Below are 13,453 nucleotides of genomic sequence, written 5' to 3'. Positions count from 1 at the left end.
ATGTTCATGTTTTTTTTTTTTCACATTTTTCATTCATCGAGTCTTCCTCTGCTGTGAACCTTGATTACAGTTAATTTTTATTAATCTCCACTGATGGCATCTTTTGACACAATCATGATTTACAAAGAAGAAAGATACAGCAAATATTGAATACAGAATAAATGATGAGGTTTCACGCTCACACAAAAGCTGAGTCCTTGTGCCACAAAAATAATGTGAGCTTTCACAAAATGTCATCAGAACTAAGAGCTAAATTCTAGTAAATCAGGTCACAGAGCCCAAATGAACCAGAACTGAGATTTTGGTGGAACTGAAACCATAAGGACAAATAAAAAATAGCTTTTCAACATTTTATAATTAACCCAATAGTTTGATTAAAGCATTTTCCATTGAAACAAGACCAGGTTAAAACCTAGCATATGGCTGACCGCAACTATCTGGGATGTCTGTTGAAATGCCTGACTGGCAGAGTGATTTTGTCATTATTGTTATGTTTTGTGAGCCAAATTTATTGTGGCAACTTAAATATATATAGCTACATTCTGTCCTCTATCTCTCTGTCTCTCCTCTTAATAAAACTCTTCTCTGTGTACATATGAAACGTTACAGAGACATGAGTCAGACTTCACTGATGAAGACAGACGGTGTCACTGGAGATTAAATGTTTTTTTGTCAGATATCAGTCTTTAATGGTAGTAATTTTATACTAACAATAAAACACTAACGGTTAATAAACAGTTTATTCTGAAATTAAAAAGAACTGCAGCAGGTTTTTTTAACATGTGTTATTCTCCTCAGACAGGCATGTAAGGGTCTTTATATTTGTAAAATTAAGCTGAATTTCTACTTTCAGGTTCCTATAGTCTTTTATATCCATTTATTATCTATAAACAGCACATTTATTATTATTATTATTATTATTATATTCCCTGCAAATTAAGACGTGTTAACGTTTTAAGTAGCATTCTCTTAACAACGCAAATGCTAAGATTTTAACATTTATTTGTTCCCCAAAAACATATAGTATTAAGGGAATATTTACCTTTTTTTTTTTTAACATAGCGCACAGCCCTGGCTCACATGGGCGGCAACGAGACACACAGCTAGAGAAAGTTCAGGTGTTTATCCTCTAGTAATCCGAAACTTTTGCCATCAACAAATGGAAGCCTGAAGTCTATATTACCAACATGTTAGCGTGCATTTCAGTGTAGGTAGGTGCTTGAGCGTTGCATTTGTGTGTCATTTTTATGCAGCATGAAAGAGGACAAGGATGAGAGGAGAACAGCCAACGCTGCTGCGTAAAAGACGCACGAACAGTCAAAGAGAAAGGGACGATAGGAGAAAAAGAGGGGGGGACAGGAGATCATGATGGAAAAATTAAAAATCAAAGGTTGTGTAGGATTCTCAAATCACAAGTCTGAAATGTAAAAAGCTACATGTTGCCCTCTCTCTCTGTCTGTCTCCTTCTGTTTTTAATGAAGCCCAGAGTAGTGTCATCCCCCCTCCCCATCTGCTTTTCTTCTACCACATCTGATTGAAGCACAACACAGACACACAACGACTGACCTGACACTCTCTGTATTCTTTGCTATTACTGCGCGAATGGAGGACAACACTACAAGAAAAGAGCAAAAACCTCTCCTCAGCACAAGACAAGCTGTCAGTGTGGCTCTGTGCCCTGGTTTCAACAAGAACAGTGGTCCAGGTTGGAGTAACCTGCAACGGTCCTACTGCAACATCCAGGCTAACAGATAACACTGGACTAAATGGGACAAACTCACCGCCATGATCGGAAAGCCATGCCAAAACAGACCGGAAGTAGAGCGGGAACATTTTTTTTTGTCACAGCAAGCTTTCAGTGTTGCTCTCTGTGCTTGTTTGGATTTAGACACTTTGTGTGGTTCGGACAAAAGCACCGCTGCAGCTCAGTCCCAACTAATGACAGGCCTGTTATAGTCATTAGCTGGGACAAAAAAAACTCATTAGCTGTATACAACAACTAACCCTTGTAACTACCACATAATCATGCCAAAGCAGGGCGGCAGAAGAGCGACAACATCGCTTTCTGTCGCAGAAAGCTTTCAATGTTGCTCTCAGCGCTAACTGTGATGAAGAAATGTGCTGGTCTGGCTAAGGCCGAGCTACTGTTAGCTAGCAGCCGTTGTATACAAGCACAACAAGTAACCCTTTCTCCATTTAACTATCACACACTCACGCTGAAGCAGTTTGGCAGAAGAGCAAGAACACCCTTTCTGTTACAGAAAGCTTTTAGTGTTACTGTCTTCGCTTGTTTTAATGAATAAAAGTGCTGCTGTGACTAATTCAGAGCTAATCGCTCCAAGCAGCCAGCGTACAGAAGCATTTACACAACAAGTTACATTTTCCCCTCAACTATCACATAGTGATGCCAAAGCAGGTCAGCAGAAGAGTGAAACATCTTTCCCAACATGAAAAGCTTATAGGGTTGTTTTTATTCTTTGTCGCACAGAAATGTGGCCCAGTTCTGGTTAAACAGAGTCCATGCTAAAGCTATATCTGAGTATTTACAGCAGTGGAGGAAGCCATTAGAGGGCTTTCAGCACAAGTACACCCCGCCCATAGCGCAACTCTGTATGTATGGCTCTAGTTAACACAGTGGAGGCAGCCGTTACCGACAGCATTCAGTACAAGCAAAGGCAACTCTGTTATGGTAGGGCGTTGAAAGTATGATCACTCACTCAGTCAGACACAGACATTGCCACGTGTAGGGCTGACCTCAGTGGTCAGCCAAAAAAAACACTTCAAACCAACAAGCTGGTTTGATTTTCTCAACTTACAGTATATACCATGAATTGCTTGTTTTTCCTACTCTCAGCATGAACTTTTTCACTTGAGGAGATAGCTGGAAGCAGCATTTTGAACTTTCTTTTCACCCTGGTCTCCATTAAGATTACACCGCTGTCACCATTCACACCTCTGTTGACCTTTAATTCTCCTTTCCACTGACAGCAAAGTGCTATCCCAGTTTCTTGGGTAGTCCCAGGAGATGAGTGGGGATGAAAAGAAATTAAATATCAAAGATGTTTATTTCCCAATAGCTGTAGTCTGTCCTTGTGGGGTTTGGGCTCCAACCAATCCCTCAGAGCCAGGCAAAGACTGAAAGATAGATGGGGTAGAAATGATATCTTCGATGGTTTAGAGGAACCCCGTCAAAACAGAATCAGTAGTTTGTCTGAACTCTCAGAACTGTAGTATACAGAGGGGAACTGACAGAACGTCACGGTGGGAAAAAGCTAACTTTAGATTTAAAGCTGAAAGGTTTTATGACGTGTTATTTTCATCCCCCAGCTGAAGTTTTCCCTATAAAAACTTAATTATGTATGTAAGGATGGATTCTTTTCTTTGTTTGTATAGAAATAAAGTCAAAATACGGGGTGAGGAGCTGCAGTAGACTTGACCCTTGAACACTCAAAAGATAGAAAGGATATACATTTTCGAGTCACCAGTTAACCTAAGGAGCTTCTTTTTGGTTTGTGGGAGTGGTCTGGAGTACCTGAAGCAAACTCATGCCTTCATGGGGAGAACATGCAAGATCCACTCAGAATGGCCCTGTCAGACAGTGATTAGAGCCAGGAACCTTTTGTCTGTGAGGCAACCCCTTATACATTTACACTTGTGAGTTAATTCTGAGCAATGCAAACCCAGTGAGACATTTTTTAATCCTCAAGCACAGTGATGGGCTCTAGTTGGCTGAGTATTGACAGTGCCAAAAATAGACTCTCCATTAGCTCACTGGTTAGTGGAGAAGCCATTTGATTATTGCATTACTTCTATACAAACAAATGAACACAGTTTCCTACTACAACTGCACGAAAAATCAAAGACTTGTATTAAACTATTGTCAGAGAAAAACACAAGTTCTCCAGGAAGCGAGGTCTAAAATACATCAAATCTATCAGTAGAATAAAATAAAAGACATACCAGACAGAAACCTTGAACCAGTTCTTTCACAGTTCAAGAGTGAGAATGAGTAGGAAAAGTCCCATGGTGTCTCTGACAGATCTTATGAATTTGACCCCGCCTACACAACCAGATGATTGAGACGGAGAGCAAGTCTGGTCTTATGAGGTTAAAAATAAAATCATACCAAGCATTTGCAAATCCATAGCTGTGAATGAGAAAAACAAGGGGCCCAATTCTAGCCAGTGCACTGGTTCACACAAACTAGATTTTTGTGTTTATTCTGAAGTAGACAAACTCTGGCCAGCTCATTTGAACTTCTCTCAGAACACATGTGGGATTTCTGTAGGAAATATTTTAAATGCAATCTGGAATTTTTGTTCACTGAAGGATTCCCACAACATCGCAAATGATTTAAAAAACATCATAAGACCATGTGAGATAGTGTGTCTCTGTTTGACAACAAATACTGGAGTCAAACCACACAGAGGACAGCTGGGAGAGTCTCCTTAATATCAGGAACACACTTCACCAGACTGAAAACAACCTCAGACCGGGTTTTAGGTGGTCTAAAGTGATGTCAGCTTTTGCCTTCTTAAGACCTGATGGTCTGAAAATGACAGTATATTAAAGAATCGAGTCAAAGCGAGGGTTTGTACAGTCTGCTGGGACCACTCTGGGAGGCAGGTGATGCCAGCATTGATTTCTTGTTCAGACTTGTCCCAACATGTGGGCAGTAAATGGGTTTCATAACACCTACCAAACTTTGACACACTGTCAACACTAAACAAAATAAAACACATTAGATTTAAAACTGTAGCTGATAACTGTTCCAACTGGCTTCATTTTACAGCAAACTAAATCAAGATTAGCATTTGTCCCTGCAGGATCAGCAGTCATAGTTTGAGCTAAACAGCTGGCTGCTGGTTGAACAACTATCTCACAGAACTCTCAGGTAGTCACGGCTCAATCAGTTCTGCCCATATAAATATGACGACCTTCTAACAGATTCTTTCGTTATCAGTGCTGATCATGAAGAACTGCTCCTGGGAAAGTTCAGGTCAGTGTATTTTCTGGCAGTTCCATTTCCTGTTTGAAACGAGCCTCTGAAATCTGGGGAATTTCTTGTTATTCCATTTTTTTGTTTTTGACAGACAAAAACAACAGAAAAACATGCTGTTTTCTCATTTGTTCATTTTGATCGCAAGATGGAAAAACAAATAACAATAAAGGGCCAATTTTCTGTTTTTTTTTTTTTTTTTCACTTCCATCCTGAAGGAGTTACGAGCTTCTTCAGCTGAGCTGGGAGAGACTCTGCACACCACAACTGTTGCCCTGGTTCTTCACCAGTCAAACCTGTAGGAGAGTGGCAAAGAGAGAGCCATTGTTGATGAAAACCTAGTTTAAATCATGACTAGAATTCACCAGAAGGCATGTGGAAGACTCCATAGTCAAGTGGATGAAAGGTCTTTGGTCTGATTGGACTAAATGGTGCTTTTTTGCCATCAGACAACACGCTACAGTCAGCAGACACCAAACACTGCGCACCACAAACACACCATCCCCACTGTGAAGCATGGCGGTGGCAGCATCATGCTGTGGGGATTCTTCTCAGCAGCCATCCCTGGAAGGCTTGTAAAGGTAGAGGGTAGAATAAATTCAGCAAAGTATAGGATAATCCTAGAGGACAACCTTATTCAGCCTTCAAGAAAACTACAGCCTTGGAGAAGAATCATATTCCAGCAAGGTAATGACCCAAGCAAACAGTAAAAGCTACACCAAAATGATGTGAAGACCCTCTAAAGTGAAATCCAAAGTTTTTGTCTCAACACACTAGATATTTTGGAATATGGTTGCTATAAACATGTGAAAACACTGAGATCTACATGTGACTGAAGTCTGGATTTAGACTGTTAGAACGTATTTCACCTTTTTCCTGGCTGGGTTTAATTTGGGAGGGGTAAATGTGTGGGCTCATGATGTCCCAAGCCCACAGAATGGAATGACCCCACCCCTCTACAATTACAATGTAAAGTCACAGAGCAGCTCATCTCTACAGTCTGTTGTTAGCTGTTGTCACTGCCTTTATTGAAAGTTAAAAGTCAGTTAAATGCTGTTTTTTTTGTTCATTGTGAGGTAAATTTGCCAAATCTTTTAGCCACAGTGATCTATGGATCACTTAAAGCATCATAACAGAGATGTGAGCCAGAAAACAGACTTTGTCTCCTCTCTGCCACTGTCAGGCATCCGCGCTCTGATCATAAGGTCAAGGGGCAGGATAATGGTGTCAGAACCTTCCTCCATTCAGATTCTAACATCTTTTTTTCTTTTTTTTTAATTTGAGAGGATTCTATTTCTCCTGAGTGGGCGTGGCTTCAGCTCATTCAACAGACACACCCACACCATTTTGGAGCAGGTTTTACGACCCCATTTGTCATGATTTTGAAGCTTTATTTTATAAACTTGGAGATGTTTCATTTGACTGAAATTTAAAGTAGGGGTTCATAACACAGTGACCTGCCACAGAAGAAACCTAAATAAAGATTTATTTTCACTTTACAGGGTCTTTAAAGAAAATAAGGTAGATGTTCTGGAGTTAAAGCCCAGACCTCAATCCAACAGAGAATTTGTGGTTGAACTTAAAAAGAGCTGTTCACGCCACATCCTTGTTAAACCTGACAGAGCTTGAGCAGTTTTGCAATAAAAGAATGGAGTAAAATTGCAGTGTCCAGATGCAAGCCTAATTAAGACCTATCCACACAGACTCAGCGCTGTGATTACAGCCAAAGGTGCGAAATACTGACTTCAAGGGGGTGAATTTTTATGCAGTCACTTATTACACATTTGAATTTAATTGACATTACTTTGTAGAAATTTGTTTTCACTTTGACATTATAGAGGGTTCACAAGTTGTTTCTGACAAAATTATAACGACCATGATTGATTTATAAAATCAATAAAAAGGGCAAAACATCCAAGGGGGTGAATACTTTTTATTAGTACTATTTAACATGTTGGCTCAGATTCTATCAAAGACGTGCATTATGTTATGTTGAAAAGGTATTTAAAACAAATTAGTCAGTGGTTTTATGTCGTCATTTGAGCTTAGGATGAAGATCATGTAGGGAAAACTGATCATCCATCAAAAATGAAATGTAATTAATGCAGCATATTTTATTTGATCATATTTTTTAACTGGCTCAAGGGACTGTGGTCTGTGTAAAATATAGTTTGTACATAACCGTTGAGAGTCAGCACTGCTTAGTTTCACTTCAGTAAATCTGTAATGGCCTACAGTCAGCACAAGTGTGATGCATGGGGTCTGATCTTTACTGTGCATCCTCATTAAGATGCTGCTGAGCCAGAGGGAGAGTTAGAAGGAGGGGTGGGAGGAGGACACTGTTGAAAACTAAACAGCAAATGAAAAATTAAAAAACTCAATCTCTTAGGAATTTATGTGGGAAATAAACTTACCCACATATATGTAGGGTTACCATACCAAACAGATCCATTTATCTTCATCTCCCCCAGTTTTAACCCAGCAGCAGGTTTAATAATGGCCTCCACTGCTGTTAAAAAGTCTTGAAATTGCACAAAAGCGCTGAATTTATCCTTATTCTAAATTCTTCCCAGGCACAAGAGATTCTTATTGATTCCAATAGAGGCAGAGAAAACATAATTTACTTTTTGACTCCCCCACTTAGAGGAGGTGCTATGCTCCCCTAATAAGCCCAAGATCTTTATCACTATCCATCTTCTTTCTTGTACATCTTTACAGCAGAAAATCCAAGCTTGGAGACCCTGACTGCATAGTGGGCTATAAAGCATCACAATCATTGATTGGTGCTCCAGCAGGGCAGATAACACTCAGAATATGTAGAGATAATGCTTGAATGCTGCTGATGGTGGTCAGTCCAAATGGGCCCATTATGCAGCCTCTGTTATATGATATAAGCAGCATCCTGTACTCTCCATTTGAAATGCATCACAAATACTCATCCATCACTGTAAATCTGACTTTTTATAGATGCAAGAGGCTGACTGAGACTTTTTGGGATAAGACTTGGATTTGCGACATTAATCTGTTGGATTTTTCTCAGACAGTACCATGTGAAAGCTTTTGATAAAGGCTTCGCTCACTGAGCTAAGGAAGTGTTTGCAAAATAACAAAGGTTTATCTTATTAGCTGCTAACCAATATATGTTGAGCCTAACATGCCAGATTCATTGTTTCAAATATTCATGATATGGCACATACGCTATATGGACAAAAGTATTTGGCCACACCTGTAACTTATTGAATTCAGTTTTTCAATCAAACTCATTGCCACAAGTGTATAAAAACATGCACCTATATATGCAGTCTCCATTTGCAAATATTTGTGTTACAAAATGAGTTGTTCTGAAGAGCTCAGTGACTTCAAGTATGGTACTAGGATGGATGCCAAATTTGCAATAAGACGGTTTGTGAAAATTCAACCCTGCGGGATATTCCACAGTCAAATGTCAGTGAAATTACAAAGTGGAAAACCACTTAAACCACACGGCGTGGTCAACAACTGCTAAGGTCCATCGTGCAAAAAAGTTGCCAGTGCTCTGCTGATTTCATAGCTGTAGAGCTCTGAACTTCCACTGGCATTAAGCTAGAGTTAGGGTTTGCTAGGGCTAGGGTTAAGATTAGCCAAACAGAGCACACTCAAACTACGTGAGGTCCTTGGATCTTTCACAACCAGTCCCCTCATATAGAAGGGCCAATCTAACCCAACCCCCAAGGTCCTGGGGCCCCTTCTCCAAGCCCTGCTTTTTTAAGCGAGGGTTAGGGTTTGCCTGGGCTAGGGTTAGGGTTAGCCAAACGGGGTGCTCTCAAACTACTTGAGGGCCTGGGATCTTTAACAACCAGTCTCCTCAAATAAACAGACCACTCATACCCCACTTGGACATCTTCAGTAGGGATATAGATTACAAATCACCACCAAAAAAAAAAAATTACAAATGTCCAAGTGGGCATGTGTCTTTTGGTCATCTTATGTCTGCAGCCAGGTGCGGTTTTGATTGGCTGTTGGGCTAGGTTTATCCCTCAGACCTGGCAACTGCAGGTATTAATAACAGGCTTGCAGTAAAACTAAACCACTCTCATTGCTACAACCTCGCTCTCCAGCAATGATTCGGGTTGGCCTGGTCATCCAATGACCAGGAAAGTATGTTTCCCACTAACGTTTCGCAAGATGGATCTGCCTGATGACAGACATGAAATCTGCCAAATGTCTTGGCTTTGCAAGGTTAGTGCACTTTATCATCAGAATCTCTTTTGCTTTTGAAAAAACTTCTAACTTAAATACAGCTGGATGCTTGTTACTTATTAGTGACTTGATAAATAGTTTGATTAAGTTGTGACTCACTTTTCCAGAACAGTATTGATTATTTCAACAATGTATCTGCTTAAAATAAACTCATTTTAGATTTAAAATAAATCTCTACCATTTAAAGATAAAAATTCTCTCTTTATTGTTGTGAAATGACTCATTATACAATATGTATAATACTGTATAATGTACTTTAGGCGGTTATGCAAATGATCACTAGATTGCATGGAGTCAAGTGTTAGATGATGAAAACTTTAGATGCCCCTTCATTACATGTGCCTTACTTTGTTAGATGAATTAGGGGTTAAGCTTTTGGTTACTTTTTCCCACATGCTGACTTCTCCATATGTCTGCACAAAGCTCTGTTTTCCTCCAGTCTTTTTCACCCATCTCTTTTGCTGACTATTGTAGCTACTTTAACATCAAAAGTGTACCCTTGCAAAATATAGATTTTCTTCTGACATGCTTACTAATGACTTTCTTCTGTCAGAATTCCTCAGAATAACCTCCATTTCAGCCACTGGCCCTGCAGAGCTCTTTTTTTTTTCTTCTTCGCAGCAGAACTTCACCGAGTCAAAGCATTTACCACACAGAGACATGCAGAGTGTACTGAGGGTAAGAGATAGGGAGCCAGAAAAGGTCAGCCTCTCTCGCTGACTACACACTATAGCTTATAGACTCCAGCCTCAGATGAGAAATGGAAGTTCAGAGAGAGCACGCTTTTCTCTCTGCAGTTTGAGATGTCTCTCAAATTAGATCACCAGTCAGTTCGCAGAGCTACAGCAAACAGATTGCCCTTCTTACACATAGCGCTATGCGCCTCATGCTGGCTGCACTCATTTACATGTGGATATTTATCACCCCGGCCGTCGGTGCAGATGGATCTGGTATGGCTAGGAACATAAATATTTTCTACCTTTCAGTCAACTGGAGGATTTTTTGCTGTGCAATCATTTTACAGCACATCCCTGCTAATATAAATTAGCATTGCATAAAAATATTCACATCAGATCAACAGAGTTAGAGTGCTGTGTTATCTCCAGTAAAGCATCACAGGAATGATGAGTAGTGTTGACTGCCTGGTCTAGGGAAACATCATGTTACAGAAGCAGCATTTCCTGCCTTTTCACTGCCTTTTCCAGAAATGTTAACCTGAACAGAATGTCCCAATCTTGCCTCTTATATCTAATCCCAGTTATTTTTTTTAATGATTTATTTTTTGTGGGGAAAAATTGATGTAATTTCCAGCTGGGGATGGGTGATGTACCAAGTATACTCTATGTATTCCCTATTTATTGCTGTGTTTGCCACATGAGATGTATAAAATTACTATATTGAGACCATCATGTGGACTTTTTAAGCCGTCTAAATGCAATTCCCACCGGGTCCTGGGCACCCAGTATGCACTGAGCTGGATCAGACCCAGGAACGCACACTAGGTACCCATAAAAGCACAGCTGCCTTTCCCATAGCACGCACCTGACCCTTCCCATCCTTGTTCTCCTGAGTACGTCAGCATTAGAAACATGGTCTTGCCAGTCAATACCCAGGAATGTGCCAAAGAGAAGTTGTCACAAAGGAATCCAGTTGGCACCTTTGAGCATCAGTCAAAGTCCAGCCCTCACAACAGTATTGCATGACCGGAAGGCCCAAGGACCAAAAGAATCTGATTTTCCTCTGCACGCTCAGACTGGGTATGACATTCTGTCTTGCTCAGCAAACCTGTCACCCCTTGCATGAGTCCAAGTCTGTGGTTGATCTCAGCCTTACAGTCAGCTGATTGATGGGTTATGCTGCTTTTATCAAGAATGAACTGTTTTTAATGCATCTCATTTGCTAATAATACTTAATGATAGTTGGATTTTTGTAAAACTGATAGAACATTAAACCAGTCTTTAAAAACAAAAGGTTTCAATTTCACTTATTTTTAGAGTTACTTAAACATTGGTAGGGCACATTAAAGGAAAGAAAGATAAGATACCCTAAATACAGTAATATATTTTCTTCCTCAGCTCTTTTTTTCAATTTAATCAAGCTTCTGGGGGCCAGATGGGAAGCTGTCGAGGACCTGATGTGGCCTCCAGTTGATGATCAGTGCTTTAAACATATAATTTTGTTTTTCTTTTCTTTTTTTTTTAATTGCAAAATCATTTATTGTCAGTGCCCCCCCCGCCAACAATTTATCACTGGTAAATATGAGGTTGACATTTTATGGTCAAATGTTGAACCTGTTAGAATTCAGAATTTGGCCCCTGCTGTGATTGAGTTTGACACCCCTGCTTCAGAGGTCATCCCTTCTAAACGTCTTTCAGAAGTCAACATAGGCCGAAAGCGCTCTGTGAGGACCGAAAGTAGAAATGCGGTCTACTGTACACCACTTGTGAGTAAGGCCGGACTGTTCAGGACGCTGGTGTTGGAGCAGCGATCATGGATCCTGTTCAGCAGTATCATTGCAAGGATCTATAACATGATATCACTTAAAAATAGGAGTTTTAGGCCATATCGCCCAGCTCTATTTCCAGCCTTAGTGTTATCAGATGCTTCCTACAGTGGGATGAAAGGCTACAGGAAAGATTTTGTACTTGTAAATGTAAGTGCACAAAAGCTAAAGAACTGTTTGAAGTGTTTATAAATTCTGAATTACTCACTGAATTCATTGATACCAACAATGTAAAAGAATAATTCATTGTTTCACAGGTAATGTACTGTTTTTTATTGGATGGGAGCTACCTAAAGTCACCGCTGGTTGCCTGGCAACAGCTCAGGTTGGCTGTCAGTGGCAGTCTTTGTCTTTTTCATTCTGTCAAACAAACAGACTGCGTGATTGATTCTACCCTGCCTCACTAGATGGGGAGGTGTGGATGCAGAGTCTGTGCAGGGCGTCATACAGTAATTTATGTATTCTGTCATCTACAAGGAGGGGATGATAGAGTGTATGGTTTCACTGCCTTAGCAGGAGAATAAAGCTATTCAAGGGTTACGTAATTTGAAAACAACAAAAAGACTAAACAAAGACAGCTGAGTAGGATTTCTACATGTAGCAACTCTGATCGCTGACAATGCCACATGCTTATTGTAGCTGATGTGGTTACATGAGGAGCATGGCAGCTGTGACATAATCTATAGTGTTTGAACCTGTGTATAGCTGCTAAAGCCTACCTGTAACCCTCTAATACAATGATGCATAACAAATGGCACTGTTACCTCTGTGTTGTATCTGTGCTCTAAGTTGTAAAGCGTCTGTTTCTTAGCATGTTGGTTACAGGGATATTGCACACACTCAGGGAGAAAGAACAAAAAAGAGAGTTGTATTGTCTTTACTGCTGGGGTGCATGAATGTTTCATGAACAATCCGAAAACTTCCAATTTCCTTCTTGTTTTTAGTAGCATGGTCTCTGACTGTACAGTCCAGGGAGAAAAAATAAGAAAGGCCTTTTCTTTTCCTTCCTGTTTCAAAAATAACAACTCCAACAAAGCCGACTACAAACCTTCAATCCTGTGGAGAAAAACCCTCTCTCTCTTCTTTTAGTGAAGCACAGAGAGGCTGCACGGCAATTAGATGTTGAAGTGTTGATGCAGAGCTAAAGAACATTAATTCCTCTCTGAGTCCTCGGGTGCTGTAGCTGTAATTGCTGGTTCACTTTTTGATTGGAAAAGCTTCACTTGTTGTTTCACTGAGCTCTCTGACCACAAAAGCAGCTGCTCCTTCTGCTCCCTGACCCCTGTTGTTTGCAACTTTCACCCCACAGTGAAGCACTGGTACATTCAGTTCAGACCTCTGCGTCACTACAAAAACATTACCCTTGCTGTTTTAGACTTATATAAGTTAGATATTAGCATAAAGCTGAGCCTGTGCTGCATGTCCCTCTCTGGCTCTGCCAATTATTAAAGCGGGCTCATGAAAGGCTCTGTTTCAGAATTAGTGAAACAATCCTCTGCATCACACTGGATCCTCCGGTGGCTATACAGCCATCCTGCCTTTGAAAGGCTTCCTCAGCATTGTTGGAGCAATTGTTTATGACTGGGGGAGGCCTGATTTTAGCCAAGTCATCATTCAATGTAATATTATGGCACAGTGAGAGGCTGAATTGGAAAGAGATCATAAGCCTGGTGGGATGCCCTGCACATCCTCATGGATCTCAGAGAAATGTT

Source organism: Cheilinus undulatus, linkage group 3, assembly GCF_018320785.1.
Source record: "Cheilinus undulatus linkage group 3, ASM1832078v1, whole genome shotgun sequence".
NCBI classification, from domain to species: Eukaryota; Metazoa; Chordata; class Actinopteri; order Labriformes; family Labridae; genus Cheilinus; species Cheilinus undulatus.
Note: the sequence above shows the minus strand (reverse complement) of the source record.